Here is a 14,075-nt window from a genome sequence, read left to right as displayed (position 1 = left end):
TGTCTTGGTTCTTGCTACTTTATCTGAGTGGATCCCACAGTGGAAGAACAGCTGCTGGTTCTTGCCCTCCAGGTGACAATATTCTATTCAGAGACATCCATATTAACCACTGAGAAGTGGTGGTTCATTCTGCCATTTTCATTTTGGGTGTTGCATACTTTCCAAGTGATGTGACTCTGACAGAATTAGTCGTGGTTGCATGAGAAGATCTCTGTATTGTTACAGTGAACAAAGCAATTAATATGTCTTTAATTTGCACCTAACAAAACAAAAAGGATGCATTTATTCTGTGTGACATGTAGACAAATTTTTCTTTAAAAACAAAGTTTCATGCTGTGACTACAATTAGTGTAATTGTCAGCTCTTCTCTAAAAACAAATATGTATTAAGAGAAAAGCCAGTATTGTGCCCTCCTCTGGTGTGAAAATGAGACAATCAAAATCTATTGTAATTACCTCAGTGATATTATAATTAGCAACGATTAAGTTATTCCATGCTGTTTTTTTCCTCTTGGCTACAATTAAAAAAGTATATATCTTTCTGTTGCACATTACCACTGATCATTTTACCTCCATACATGTCTCGTAAATGGATAAATTAGAAGTAATTTTAAAGCACAACTCCGTTAAAACATGTATCTTTCTATTTAACTGTTTTAACCCTTTGCAAGTTTCCTACATCTTTAACATCTGTGTAAAATAGCCTTGTTTGTTTGTTTTAAATACTCTCTGGGCCATTAAACCAAAGCCATAAAAACGTGGAGAGTACCCTACTTACTTGTAATAGATGATCTAGGTTTTCAAAAGTCACTATCCTAAGTGACAAACTAGTGATGCCAGAGATGTTTTGTAAGCAGGAACTCAGCATCACACCAAAATCCCATTAGGATATACATTTCTCCATCTGTACCCCCAGCAGGGTTCTGTTTGAGAGACATGCTCTGGGTAGTCCTAGGTCCCATTTTTCAGATCAATCTCCACCCAAACTGTAGTGTTTTCTGCTACTTTTAGGGAGGAGGAGGAAATAATAGAAAGAGTGTATCTCTATCTGATAGACCCAGGTGTTAGTGGTTCCTATATGCCTGCGGCATGCAGAAAACTGAGGTTTAGCTTCCTTTTCTGCCTGAAAGCAGGTGGATCCATGGGCTGTCCTTATTCTAGGACTGAAGTACTCTCAACCTTCTTTTTTGTTGAATCTGTTTCACCTTGTGAAAAAGAACGTGGATCAAGAAGAGGGGAAAAGACTGACTTTGACCCGTCCAGTATTTCAGGCCTTCAGGTGTAATGGAGGAGACCCGTGGTCTCAAAAGATAGTTACTCTATTTTACCATAAAAGATTACAAGATAATCCACAAGCATCTGTGTCCCAATCATCAAAACAAAGGCACTCCGAACTCACAAAGATGAATACAACCAATTTCAGAACTGCTGGTTCCGTATAGAATAGCTGTAAAATAGCCTAACTCGATGTCCAAGAAGATGAGAGGGGATACTTAAATCAGCTAGGTAGGAAAAAGCATTGGCCTTAACCTCTTGCAACAGAGATTAAAAAAGCCAAAGCAAAAAACCCAAAAATTCAGTCACGTCACTTTCCCTAAATAAACGATTGCATTGCTGACCAAAAAGAAGCAGCAAAGCAGTATAAGAATTGTATGAACTGTAGATCTAGTGTATCAGCTCTAGGAGGAAATCTCCATTCTTTTGAAATTCTCTGTTCTGTTTGCATCCCCAGTATCTTACAAGAGTTAGTTTTCAATCCTGATGTTATCAGACTTTAACTCTCATTCTCTCACTGATCATCTAGTCTAGCAATGCTTATTTTGGCACCACTCCAGGACTAAATATGGCAAGTCCTGGACCTTGGACCAGTGTAATTTTCATTCCCTGCTAAGTGCCTACATTTTTAACCACACAGAGGCAGAGCTCTGAGCCTCAGGCTTCCTTTGTGTGCATGTCAGTGATGTTAATAATGTCTCTATTGGTATCTTGTCTCTGAAGTGAACTCCTAAGGCTTTCATTTTGTGAGTGGAAATCCTTTCTAAAAATGATTCCATCTCTGACTCTGTATGGGGTACTGCAATCTAGTCTCATTAGAGACAGAGAAAGCTCTTAGGCCAGCTATGGAAAGACAACAGGAAACTTTATTTCATCCAACTTTACCCAAAAATGAATCTATGATTTGCTTTTTATTTTAGTCATTAAATGGCTGTTTTCAGATCTCCTACTGAAAGAGCCCTATCCTCTGACGTTCAGAGTGAACTTTATTCAACCAGGAGTTAATGATGTTCTTCACCTTGCAGGATGATAATGCTAGAAATGAAATTCTGAATATTTTGGGGAGCTGCTGTCCAGTTCCAGAATACCACCCATTGCTCCTTTTCACATTGGTAAGGGGAAAAGTGTGTCCTAAAAGAGAGCTTCTGGCTGAGCCTTGGGATAGCAGTGACACAGTACATCGAATCAGCTACAATACCTGTGTGAACAGAGAATGCAGTTTTAACTCCTGCTGCAGCTGACATTCTTCTTTTAGCTTGCAACTTATTCTTTCATCTCTGCATTTTATATTCAGAATAGTCAGGTATATTTTTAGAAACCCGTGTGTACCATGCATAGGAGAAGACGCAACCAGATAAAATAGGATAGAGTGAGTAGCCCTCTCTTGCAATGGAGCATGCGTGTGTAATACTAATGATATTTCTTAACGTCAGATGTTGACTGAAAGTCTCTTCCTGTAAACGATCAGCCTGAGATGTGACATGTGGGAGTTGGAAAGCACCTGGATGCTACAGGGAGCCTGTCGATGCCTTTGTTTATGTTGCATTTCTCTCCTAAATATGCTTATGCTTTCCTAGGTTTGGATGCCTTGTCTTCACTCCTCCTGCCCCCTCAGATACTCCTTAGGCACTCCTTATATTGGTATATGATTGTTATTTTTAAATGTGACTTATTTGTTTACGTACTGACCACTTATTCACTTTGTAGGAGAAAAACATAGCTCTAGAGTCCTGATGTTTCTGATTTTTAGAGATTTTAAAGGCACTTTTCTGTGTCTAGTCTGATGTACATGTACTGTGCAGAGTTATTTATATGCACCATGTAGTAGCAATGCTTCATTACTGGCCTTATGAAGATTGCTTCATAAAAGAGCTTGGCAATAGGGTTATCAAAGTTACGCTACATCAAAAATACTGATTCTTACAAGTCTGTTAGAAGTGGAATATTTTGTAATGTTGTAATGTATACAGAAGTCATTTGCATCCTGGCTTTTGGGTTTGTCTGACCTTAGAACCACCACTATCATAGCTTGCAATTCTTTTGGTTCATTAGCACTAATACTTTCCTCTGACAGTGCGTAAGCAGGTCTAACAAGTGTCAGTGATGGATAATTATTCAGGTTGGGACCATGCTGCATGGCTGCAGAGGCATTTATTCAGTGATATCATACTGATGTTGACGTATAGAGCTAGCCGGATTTTAGGAGCTCATGGGAAGTCTTCATCCTTATATCCTCTAAGGATTCTCTTTTCACTTTAATGTGGAGGACTAAGTCTATGCCATCTTGCTGACAGTAATACAGAATTAGTAAGCTAATCCTGTTCCTCACTGATGATCAAAGGTAGGGCCTTGTAAAATGAGAAAAGAAAAATGCACAGACCAGAGTGACAAAAATAAACTAAGAATAACTCAGTTATTGTTCCTGTTTCTGGTAAAGTGCTCAGTGCCACTCTGACAATGAAGAGCAAAGCCAGAATGAACACTTTCCTGTTAGCATGAATGTAGCCCATGTCGTTAGAATACGGAAATGATTTTAAGTAGACTGAGCTGTGCTGCCTTTTGTACACAAGAAAGGCTAATCCCATTAAAAGTAATGGTCTGAGATTGCTCACTCCAAGTACTGTTAATGAGTTAAGTTTGTTCTGTGTGTAATGAGTCCTCGGTGTTCTTTATGTCCTCCTTGCTGATGAACTGCATAGCAGGAGCTGTCACAAGCTTAATTATGAAAATTTCCATGAGTGAAAATATCATTCTAGGAAGCAGAGATAAATAAACGGCATTTGTGAGCTTCATTGTGTAGAGCACAGAGCACTCTGCTCTCCTAATTTTTCTGGTAGTTGCAGCAGTTCAGCAGAGCTGAAATTTAAGCCTGTGTCACTTGACTTAAATTTTCATAATGTCAGACCTAAAAAGCCATGTTAAAGATTGCACTTATGTCATATAGATCCCACTGCACAAAATCAGAGCAGGCCTCTTTTTACAGCACAACTTAATATCCTTTAGTCTGTTAAGGATATTGAAACCTATGAAATTGTTAACATCCATTGTTTCCTTTCTTCCCTACCTGTTTGTGAGGTTTTATGAGCCAGTCTGCAAAGGTCTCAGATCTTGCTTCCACCTCCATTTAAATCCACTTCATTATGGCTTGGGTGTAAACATCACATGTATAGCCATTTGGTTATCACGGTTACAGGGATCAAACTGGGCAAATTCTCCACGTGAGGAATTTGGCCAGCCCAGGGAAGATGTAGGGCATGCTTGCCACAGCATTTTATATGTGCTGGCAACTAGCGAGTGTTTGGAGGATCAACTCCGAACTTAGACTGAATCATTTTGCAATATTTTTTTCACAGCATGAAAATACTGAAAATAATTTTATCGATTAAGGCACCTTGGAAGGGACAGAAGAGCATCTTATGCATATGCAGTAGCGTAACAGTTTAGAATTTTCGATCTTTTTAGTATTGAACAGGAGCGTTTGATCAGCTATATAAATGCTGCTTGGCAAGGAATGTTGACTGTATCAGACAACATATGGTTCTAGAGTACACATTTGCAAATTAAGTGATATCTGGTCACAAAATGTGTTCACTTTTTATTTTAAAACACAACTTGCCTCCCCCCATTTTCAGTCACAGCCCATTTCATTTGGTGAGTAGATTATTCAATAAAAAACACTCTTGGATATAAGACAGATCGGATTCAATAATAAAAAAAACCAACCTTAACAGTGACATTAATAACCTCAGTTCCTAGCTCAGAACTTGTTAGCCAGATCAGCCTCAAGCACAGTATTAATGTATCTATGAAAAGGAGGAAAGAAAATGTAGGTGCTTTTATTTTATTTCCATATCTAAGCTCCTTTGCTGGTGGCAGCCACTTTAAAGCAGTCAGTGCTTGGGAACTGGATTGTTTTTGTTTTTTAATAACGAGGTTTTCAAGCCACGATGGCTGTTCTGTTAATTGGGATGCCATTTGTAAGACCTTGAGACCTGGCTCTGATCATGAAAAAAAGATCAGATCTTATGGACAGAGATACCAGGTTGAAACCTGCATATTTAGGGGAAAGCCTGAGTACAAATTTTGCCAATGTTCTCTAATTTGCTTTAAAAAAAAAAAAAATCCGAAACCTACTTGCAAAATTATCCCAAGCCTCAGGCATATGAAGCAAGTCCTGAATCTCATTACTAAATTGTCTTCTGCATTAGGCTGTTCACTTACGCCTGTGTCTGAAAAGACGTTTATGAACCTAAACTCCTGTGGAACTTGCTGGGAGTTTAAACACTCAAACAGAATGTGGGATATGGCCTGTTGTATAAATCCGTGCTAGCCTGATTGTAAACCACTGTTTTAAGTAGTACTGTTGCATGCATGAATAAGATCAGGCCCTTTAGATAGCATTTGCTTTCACTGGGTTGAGACTGTTCTGCTACATGGCATTTATTAGATGAGAAAATAAGCTTGTTCCAACCAGTATGGCTCTGTTGCAACTCTTCCCTCTTTGTGTTGTCATCAGTTCCCCACCAAGGCTGCAGCAGAGCAGTATCAGTGCTTTGCTTTTCAGCTATCTTGTAACACAAAGTTCTGGGCTCCCTTTAAGTTCCTGTTAATTCAATTATTGTGCAAAATAAAATCAAGGCAACAGTTACATGCAGTTTATGGAGTGGCAGACTTCAGACTAGCCCACTGTAGCCAAAGCAAGCCTTGCTTGCAGTGATAATCAAATAACTGAGGTTCTCGCAGTGGTAAAGGGGTTTCTGTCATGACTGCCGCTCTCAGCAATGCAGAACTTGGTGGCTACTACTGCCTTTTTCTAGTAAATTCTCATTCATTTCTTTTAAATTCAAAAGGCTGGTAATCATGAAGTAAGGAGGCGTGGATGCTGAAAGGTCTCTGGAAGCAATAGGTGTTGAACAAGTTGTTAAACAAGAGAATTGGATGTCTTTTTTCATCATTCTGTATGTAGCATTGATTGATTGGAGTTTGAATAGGTATTGGTTTTAGATAAGCAAGACAAAGTGAAAGATCAACAGCAGCCAGTGAGGATGAACATTAGAAAAGGACTGTAAAGATACTATCTTTCGAGGATCTGACTAGACATAGTTCTGCTCTCTTTTGTGCTACCTTAAATCTAAAGTCACTCCGTAGTGACCACAGACCTAATGGACTAACTTCACGGAGAAGATAATTTAGTTTGAGAGAAAGGAAACTCAGATGGTTTACGGTGGTAGAATGGCTGAAAGTCAACAGTTTGACCTACCAAGGATTTGTATGCAAAATGGCTTTCCCAGTACCACTTGGCTGTGAGAGCTTTGCACTTCTAGTTGAGAGGTAATGTAGGCAAAGAAAGGCAGCAGCTGCCAAAGACCACAGAACAACGTGGCAACAGAGCTGCGAGCAGAGCTGGAGTTTATTGAGTCCCAGAGTTGTTCTGTGACTGCTACACTTCTGCCCTCTCACTAAAGATGGTTTTAAATGTAGTTGTAACTTGACAATATACACAAAACCTAAAATGTTTTAAAGTAACCAAATTCAAAATTTTATACAGTAAGCAGATAAATTTTGATTGCATACACTAATTTTCTGGCAGGCACTAATAATGGTATGAAAATAGGTGGGAGATGAGCATTTCTCATGGGACATGAACAGCAGTGATGGAAAATAATGCATTTATTACTGCGTCTCATCCTGTGGGGTCTCTAGGTCTCTGTTGTAGTCTTGGAGTATCTAAGTTTTTGCCTATGTACAATCTATTTAGAAATAGGAAGGTTCACGTTCTTGTGACAAGGAGTGAAGCTTTGGGTGAGACACGGGGTAATCCACTGGTGAGAGCCCTAAAATAGGGGATGCAGATCTAGGCCTTGCTTGATCAGAGATCCACCATCAAAATTTGTGGCAGTCACACCAAGCTCTTCTCAAGCTCTGTTTTGCCTGTCCTGTTCTTTGACTGTTAGCAGTTTCTAATAGTGCCTAGCTGAAGGAAGTCTGGATTTCAAGCAGAGTAATATGCATTTGTTCTGTAATTAAGAAATCAAATTAGCAGAAGCACGGATGTCATCAATCCACTTCATGCCTTTAGGACATGAAAGTAATAAACTGATAGTCTCTCTGAGCCAAGTGAGATCCAAAGATGGCTGCAGAAGACCCTGCAAGGGCAATTGCACAAGCAGCCCACTGAGAAAGCAGTGAGTTTGTAAGTGCAATGCTACATTGTAGGACTGAAAGCAAAGACCAATGCACTCTGAGGACCATCATTTAGTTTGTGATGTAAGATGGTGATCCTATCTGTTTGCAATAAAATTGGAGAATAATTTGGTTCCGAAGAATCTTGCTGCTTGAAAAACAGGGAATTCCTCTTAAAATCATTCCAAGCTAGGTATTAGGGATGGCCTTGACTACCAGCACAGAACAAACATCCTGGGTCTGATAATGAACTTTCCTAGACTTGCAAGCTGAAAAAACACACCATAGAAGACACTGGAGTTACCACTGTACTACAGTTACTACTGTGTAAGCAATGTGAGTCCCATCCTCCTCAGCCCCATCAGCCTTTTGTTTTTCTTTATACTGAGATTGGAAGGTAGAGCATTAAGTTTTGAATATTCAGGCCTTTGCTGTATGTCACAGCCTTTAATGTTACAAAAGCCACCCCTTTTACTTAAGCATTTAATTCAATTTTTATTGTGCAAATTATGCTTACCCAAGCAGTACTGTTTAATTGATTAATAAATTACCATTGACTGTCGATGTTCTTGGATTTCCTTGCTGTGCTATTGGAAGCACAGCTGACAGTAATTAAATAATCATTTCATCACCAGTGATGATTGAGTTTATCTAATTCAGTAGCTTTCTTATGTAACTAGTGTTAAGTTTGAACTCTTACAGGATTATATTGATTGATGGAGGAAGACCAGAAAGATAGCTATCATGTGTTGTTTCTTGCATTCAGAAGAACAGGTAAGAAGAATTGTCCTGATAGGTTATTTGACACATGGGTAAACAGGCATTTTTTTAAACCTTGAAACCTATAGTGCCGTAACATGGCTCATTTAAAGTTCAGCTTGTAGCACTCAGCGTTCAGGAACACTAATTTGTGTTCTCACTAATGTGGAAAAAATGTGTAATATGAATGATTGCTATTCAGGCAAAAAAAAAAAAAAAAAGAAGAGACATCTAGCTTAAGCATGTTAGCTTAACTCCTAAGTAAACCTTTTAAAATAATAGCATGTGAACAAGTGTATCCACATACGTATATGCTTAAAAATGTATCCTTTCTGTCTCATCAAGTAAATAACCATGCGCTCAAATTAGACTTTCTATTTCATACACTTCTTAAGCAGCATCTTGTAGCTCTCACAGGCTACATTCTGATTTCAGTAACACCAGTTAAAGTGTCCCCCAGTCAGAACAGTTATTCTGGATTGACAAAAATATAACAGATCATCGTATCGAGGGAGAATTATGAAATGTGACAAGCAGTAGAAAGAGCTCATGGAATTTTCTTCAGAAGAGTTGTCAGGGCACAATTCAAGCCCAATTGATCAGGGATGGCTTTAGAAAAATGAAATTAATTCTGCCATCATAACAAGAAGCAGATTAGATGAAAGGCTAGAAGCTCAGCTACTTGGTGCCTAGCCTTGCAAGATCTCCTGCAGGGAAAACTGGCATTTTCAGCCAAAAGTCAACCTTTTGTCATTTGAAGATGAGTGCATAGTTTCAGGGTCTATCATCTCGGTGTAAGGAGATACTGTGGAGAATTGTGGATGATCCCCAGTTTCAGTTTTGCTTTGTTTTAGGTAAGGGTGGGACTAAACTTTTACCGTTAAGTGTGCCATCAGTAAGTGTGATTGTTGGGAAAATGGGAAAATCTGAAATTAAACATGCAGAAGTAGTGAATGGTCAGCAAAAGATGACCTCAGGGACACTTGTTTTTAAAGGTACACAGCAGGCTTTGTGTCTGTCCACAGAAGGAATGTCTTTGGAAAATCCTCTATTATAATCTAGAGAAACCAATTTCTCCACCACATGCATTACACGTGACATTTAAAATGAAGGCCCAAGTCATGTACAGAAAGTTCCTTGTTCATAAGTACCATGTGGTTTTGAGTCTAAATTTAATGAGAACGAAGAGTAAAATACCCTGAAACTGAGCAGATGAAGCACTCACGCAGCTTTTATGACAGTGATAAACTATCCAAGCTCTGCACTTCTTGCTTTATGATGCTTCTGTCACCTCCTCAATGAAAATGCCATCTTATTATGTACAGTGGGTGTACATTATTCTATATATATTCTAAATCATTTTACTATTTTGGCTCTCCATTAATGGCAAATTACAGTAAAACTCTAAAGGAAATGTCTGTGATGACTCTGTGAACATAGAAAGAATTAATTATGATTGATTTTGTTAATTAAGTTCGGTGGCTAATGTCTTTACAGTAATGGGATGCTTAAAAGACTGAGGCAGTATTAAGTGTTGCACCTATAGCTGAGTTGAAGAGGTTCAGTGCAATGCGAGTATCTATCTCCATGTACAAGACAGGCTGTCAGGGACTCACTTTTATTCTAGGCTCATGTGTTTTAGATGAAACTTGTCTGGTAAGCAATTATCAAGCAAACCCTCCTTGTTTACATGGCACTGAATATATTACACTAAAATGATATTTCTGCCAGTTCTGTTTTCTCATTAGGTCTAAGGGTTTGGGATAGATTCGGGTCTTTGCTGTCTGGTTTACTTTCTTTTACTCATGTCTAGCTGTGTTAGCCCATCTAGCTGGAGATAACTCCATCTTTTCCAGTCAACACTGGTTCCCCAGAATCTCTTGCTTTCATGATACATTTACTAGTGAATCATCATGGAAGGTGTCTTTGCCCTCTGGCGATTGCCTTCACTCCTTATTCCCTGTTTTGTCCCTGTCCGTGTTCCCCCTTGAATTTAAGTTAGGAGACTAGGAAAAGGCTAAATCCACCCACTGAACTCATTCTATATGTGTCTCTATATGCACATATATGCACTTCCATGGGGTTAGAAGCAGCAGAAGAAAGAATTTGTAATTGATACATATTCTGCTTCAAAAATGGAAAAACAATTAAGCATTGACAGAATCCTGCAGCTGGATGGTATAAGCTGACTTTGTCCTCGTGACAAACATACTTCAGACAAAATGCCTCAACATACGGATTCTTCCGATGCATTATGTATTATCTCGAACAGGCATCCTAATGCCCAGTATAGATTTGGCCTTGAAATTATTTTTTATAGCTGAGTATGTGTTGCTTTAAAAGAAAGCTGCCACTTGCTATCTCTGTACCCTTGCAGAAGCTTGCCAAAAAAGGTTTCCCTCTTTTTCCTGCAGAATTATTTGTTTTTCCTGACACAAAGGAGAGTGCTTTGTCATTGTTTTCTGTATAACATTGATGGATTTCATGTTGAATGGGTATTGGGTTTTAGTTAAACATGACAGGGGAAGAGATTTATAGGCAGCGGCCGCAGAGGTTGTTTGAAAGGCCCAATAATGCTTCACTGCACAGATGTGTTTTCAGTGTTCTCTGATGGTAAAGAACCAACCGGCTCATATACACTCCACCCTCATTACGGAGCTATCCTTGAAAAGCCGAGTGTTAACAACTATATAGGTTTTCTTTCTTTGGAGTTTCAAAGTAAACAGGATTCAAGGAGCGGCCTTATGTCAGGAATGCTGTACTAATGAGGACAAATTATATTCTAATCAGGTTTCTCCATTATTAATTCACTGTTATTCTGCTCTCTTTTTTTCCCCCCTCTCCTCCTCTTTGTGTCCAATTTAAAGTTGCAGAAGAAACATGGGGTGGAGTGTTTTTCTTCTGGTGCTTGTTATTCATATTAAGTAGTCTATTCTGCCTTTGGTGTGATGGCGGGTGTTAAGAATTTAAATCCCCCCTAATGCACTGACAGGATAATATGAATCACCACCCAGAAAAAAATCCTATGTGCATCTCAACAGCTAAGGGTTACTAGTGTGGTTGAGCATATTTCTACACACAAAATATAACTCATTCTGGTTCATCATGGTCCTGCATAATTTCAGGATTTTCTTAGAGAGATTTTTATATTTTGCTTCTGCAGAGAAATTTGAAGAAGCGAGTAGGAATATATACTGTATTGTTATAATTGCATTGTTCTTTCTTTGTTCTACTGTAACTTTTACGCATTTTCTTAAACCAAATCCTAAAACAAACTTAAAAGTACCATTAAAATGTAAACATGATAATGGAATAAAAGAAATCTTACTTGCATGCATTGCATCTTGTTTATTTTATCTACGTCCCTTGGTTTTGGACCACATGTATTAGACATTCCATCAGAAAGTGCATACCAGCTCAGCTCTCGTGGAGAATAGGTAGTGAACCATGCTAAGTGCCAGCTCACAGGGTGTGCGCACTCATTCAGTTTCCACCGCAGTCACGTTGTCGTGAATCCTTACTATCTCTAGCAGATTTGAAGCACTCGGGGCCTCATTAGCAGCTTGCCAGGAGCTGGAGAGCTGCAGCTAATACAGGAACATCATACTGGAAGGAATTGCCTGGGTCACTGAGTCCAGTCCTCTGTCATTGCAGGCTACAGTATCATGTGTTTCCTTTCATCAAATGATCAAGATTCATTTTAAAAGAAGTCTGCTATGTTTAGCACTGTTTTGTTTGTTAGAAACCTCCTTCTCATTCCTAGCCTAAGTCGATATGTTGCCCATTTTGGTATGAATTTTTCTTACGTGATCATTGTCCATGGTTTTAAATTGTTCTTCATTTACCCCTCTGCCCCACTTTGTGTTTGTCCCTGAGCAATCATCTCTCTCTCATTTTGCAAGGCTCAATTGACCAAGCTTTTTTAGTCATCCCTTGCAAGATGGGCTCTTTTTTCCTGTGATCTTCTTATCAGTAGGTCCTTCTCTCCACTTTGAAATACTCTTTCTTGAACATCAGTGTCCAAATTTCCATAACATAATCTGGATGAGGACTCAGTAGGAACCGGTATCATGGCATTAGCACATCCTAACCTTCACTAGAAAAATCTAACCTGATGAATAGAAAAAAATTACTTTCCACCTGGTTATACTATGTTGATGGTTTACAGCAAGAACACTGACTCCTTTCTCCTTATTTCCAGCTGATGAGATCCTGTATTATAGCAGAGATTCTTGTTAGTTCCCACAAAGCCGTGCACTTGGATTTTTTAACTGAGTCCCTTTTCCTCCCCGAGGTCATCAAATACTAGTAGGATCCTCCTCTGTCTTGAGGCTGAGGCATGCAGATCTGCATCTATTTAAGAATACACACCAAAAAGCTCCCCAAAACTGCCCCCAAACCCAAGGACTTTGCTATATGATGTTGCTTGTACTTCTGTCTTCTTTCCGAGTTGGAAGCTAATTGCTCATTACGCAAGCTCACCTGGATTGAAAACACACAGTAAAGAAAGCTCTTACAGTAATTGAAGAATCATAATGCATTTGGGTCTAAATTTTGGAATAAGATGGATGGAGTTGAATGCTTTATTTGTGTGCGTAATAATAGCCACAATTGCTCATACACATAATTAGGTGTGCTAACTTACCTTTAGTCAATCTGTAGATGCCGTTCTAGAAGTACACTGTCAAGCAGGGCATCAAGCTAATTCCTTCACATCTTCTGTCATAAACCCAATTATAAAATATGTCTGGGATAAATGGATGCCGTATTGTCTTTATCATCTCTTTCCTGAGCCTTTGAGATAATCACATATTCTGTAAAACAAAATGATCCTTCTGGAGCTTGGTTTATTCATGAGTGAGTTAACCCTCAGCAAACACTTTCTCCATCCACAGTGGTTGTACAGGCTTCCGTAACTTCCTACCAAAAGGTGCTTGCCCTTCATTTCCACCCACTCAGACTTCTTCCCTAGCCCCATACAAGAAGTGTCACAACTCAGTCCCCACAGGTTGTCTAGGAAGGAAGGGTTCATGTCTGTTCTAGGATCTTTCACGATGATTGATGCAACTTGTATTTAATTCCTGCTTCTAATCCCAGAAGGCATTTCTTTCAGTCTTGTCACATGCTTGGGTTTAGGATCTCTTTAAAGGAAAAGAGATCGCAGAAGAATTACGCAAGACTCTTCGCCTTCCTGAAGAAGGACCCTCATGCAATGCAAATCGAGGTAACAGTCAACATGGAGGTCCCTGCAAGACTGGGGCCTGGTTCTGAGATACAACTAAGCTGAACTGTATCTTCCTTTAGTTCTTAGATCTCTGTCCTGAATCTGTGGTCTTCATTGTTATAAATATTTAAATATTTTTATTCCTATTAATGTTTTATAGTATTATTTATTAAATACTAGAGTTTAGAGTGATTTGTCATCTGAATAAAAATAGTGCATTTCATTTAAAGTCCAGCTTGTGCTGCAAAGTATCAATGTAATACAATGTGTTCAAGATGTTTTTTTAATGCTTATTTCCTTCCTCAAATTGGATGCTGGCTTTCAATTTGAATATTGAGCTACCTGAACTGAATTATTTATCAACTTTAATTGGATTTGCAGACAAGTCATATTTGCACATCTTTTCTAGGAAAAATGGAATTCTTTCTGGGAACTTTTTAAAAACACCAGGTTGAGGACATACAGCTAATTAACTTCACATTTCCTATCAAATTCATTCTTTCTTTTTCTTTCTTTTTTTTTTTTCTTTTGTCTAGAAAACTAAAATGCGGGAAATGATGTTGTAGCTCCCTGATTCTAAACTAAAACATGTTATAGCATACATCTTCAATCTAAAGTTAGGTAGGTTTTGGTAA

Source organism: Ciconia boyciana, chromosome 8 (assembly GCF_034638445.1).
Source record: "Ciconia boyciana chromosome 8, ASM3463844v1, whole genome shotgun sequence".
NCBI classification, from domain to species: domain Eukaryota; kingdom Metazoa; phylum Chordata; class Aves; order Ciconiiformes; family Ciconiidae; genus Ciconia; species Ciconia boyciana.
This window is presented reverse-complemented; position numbering follows the sequence as displayed.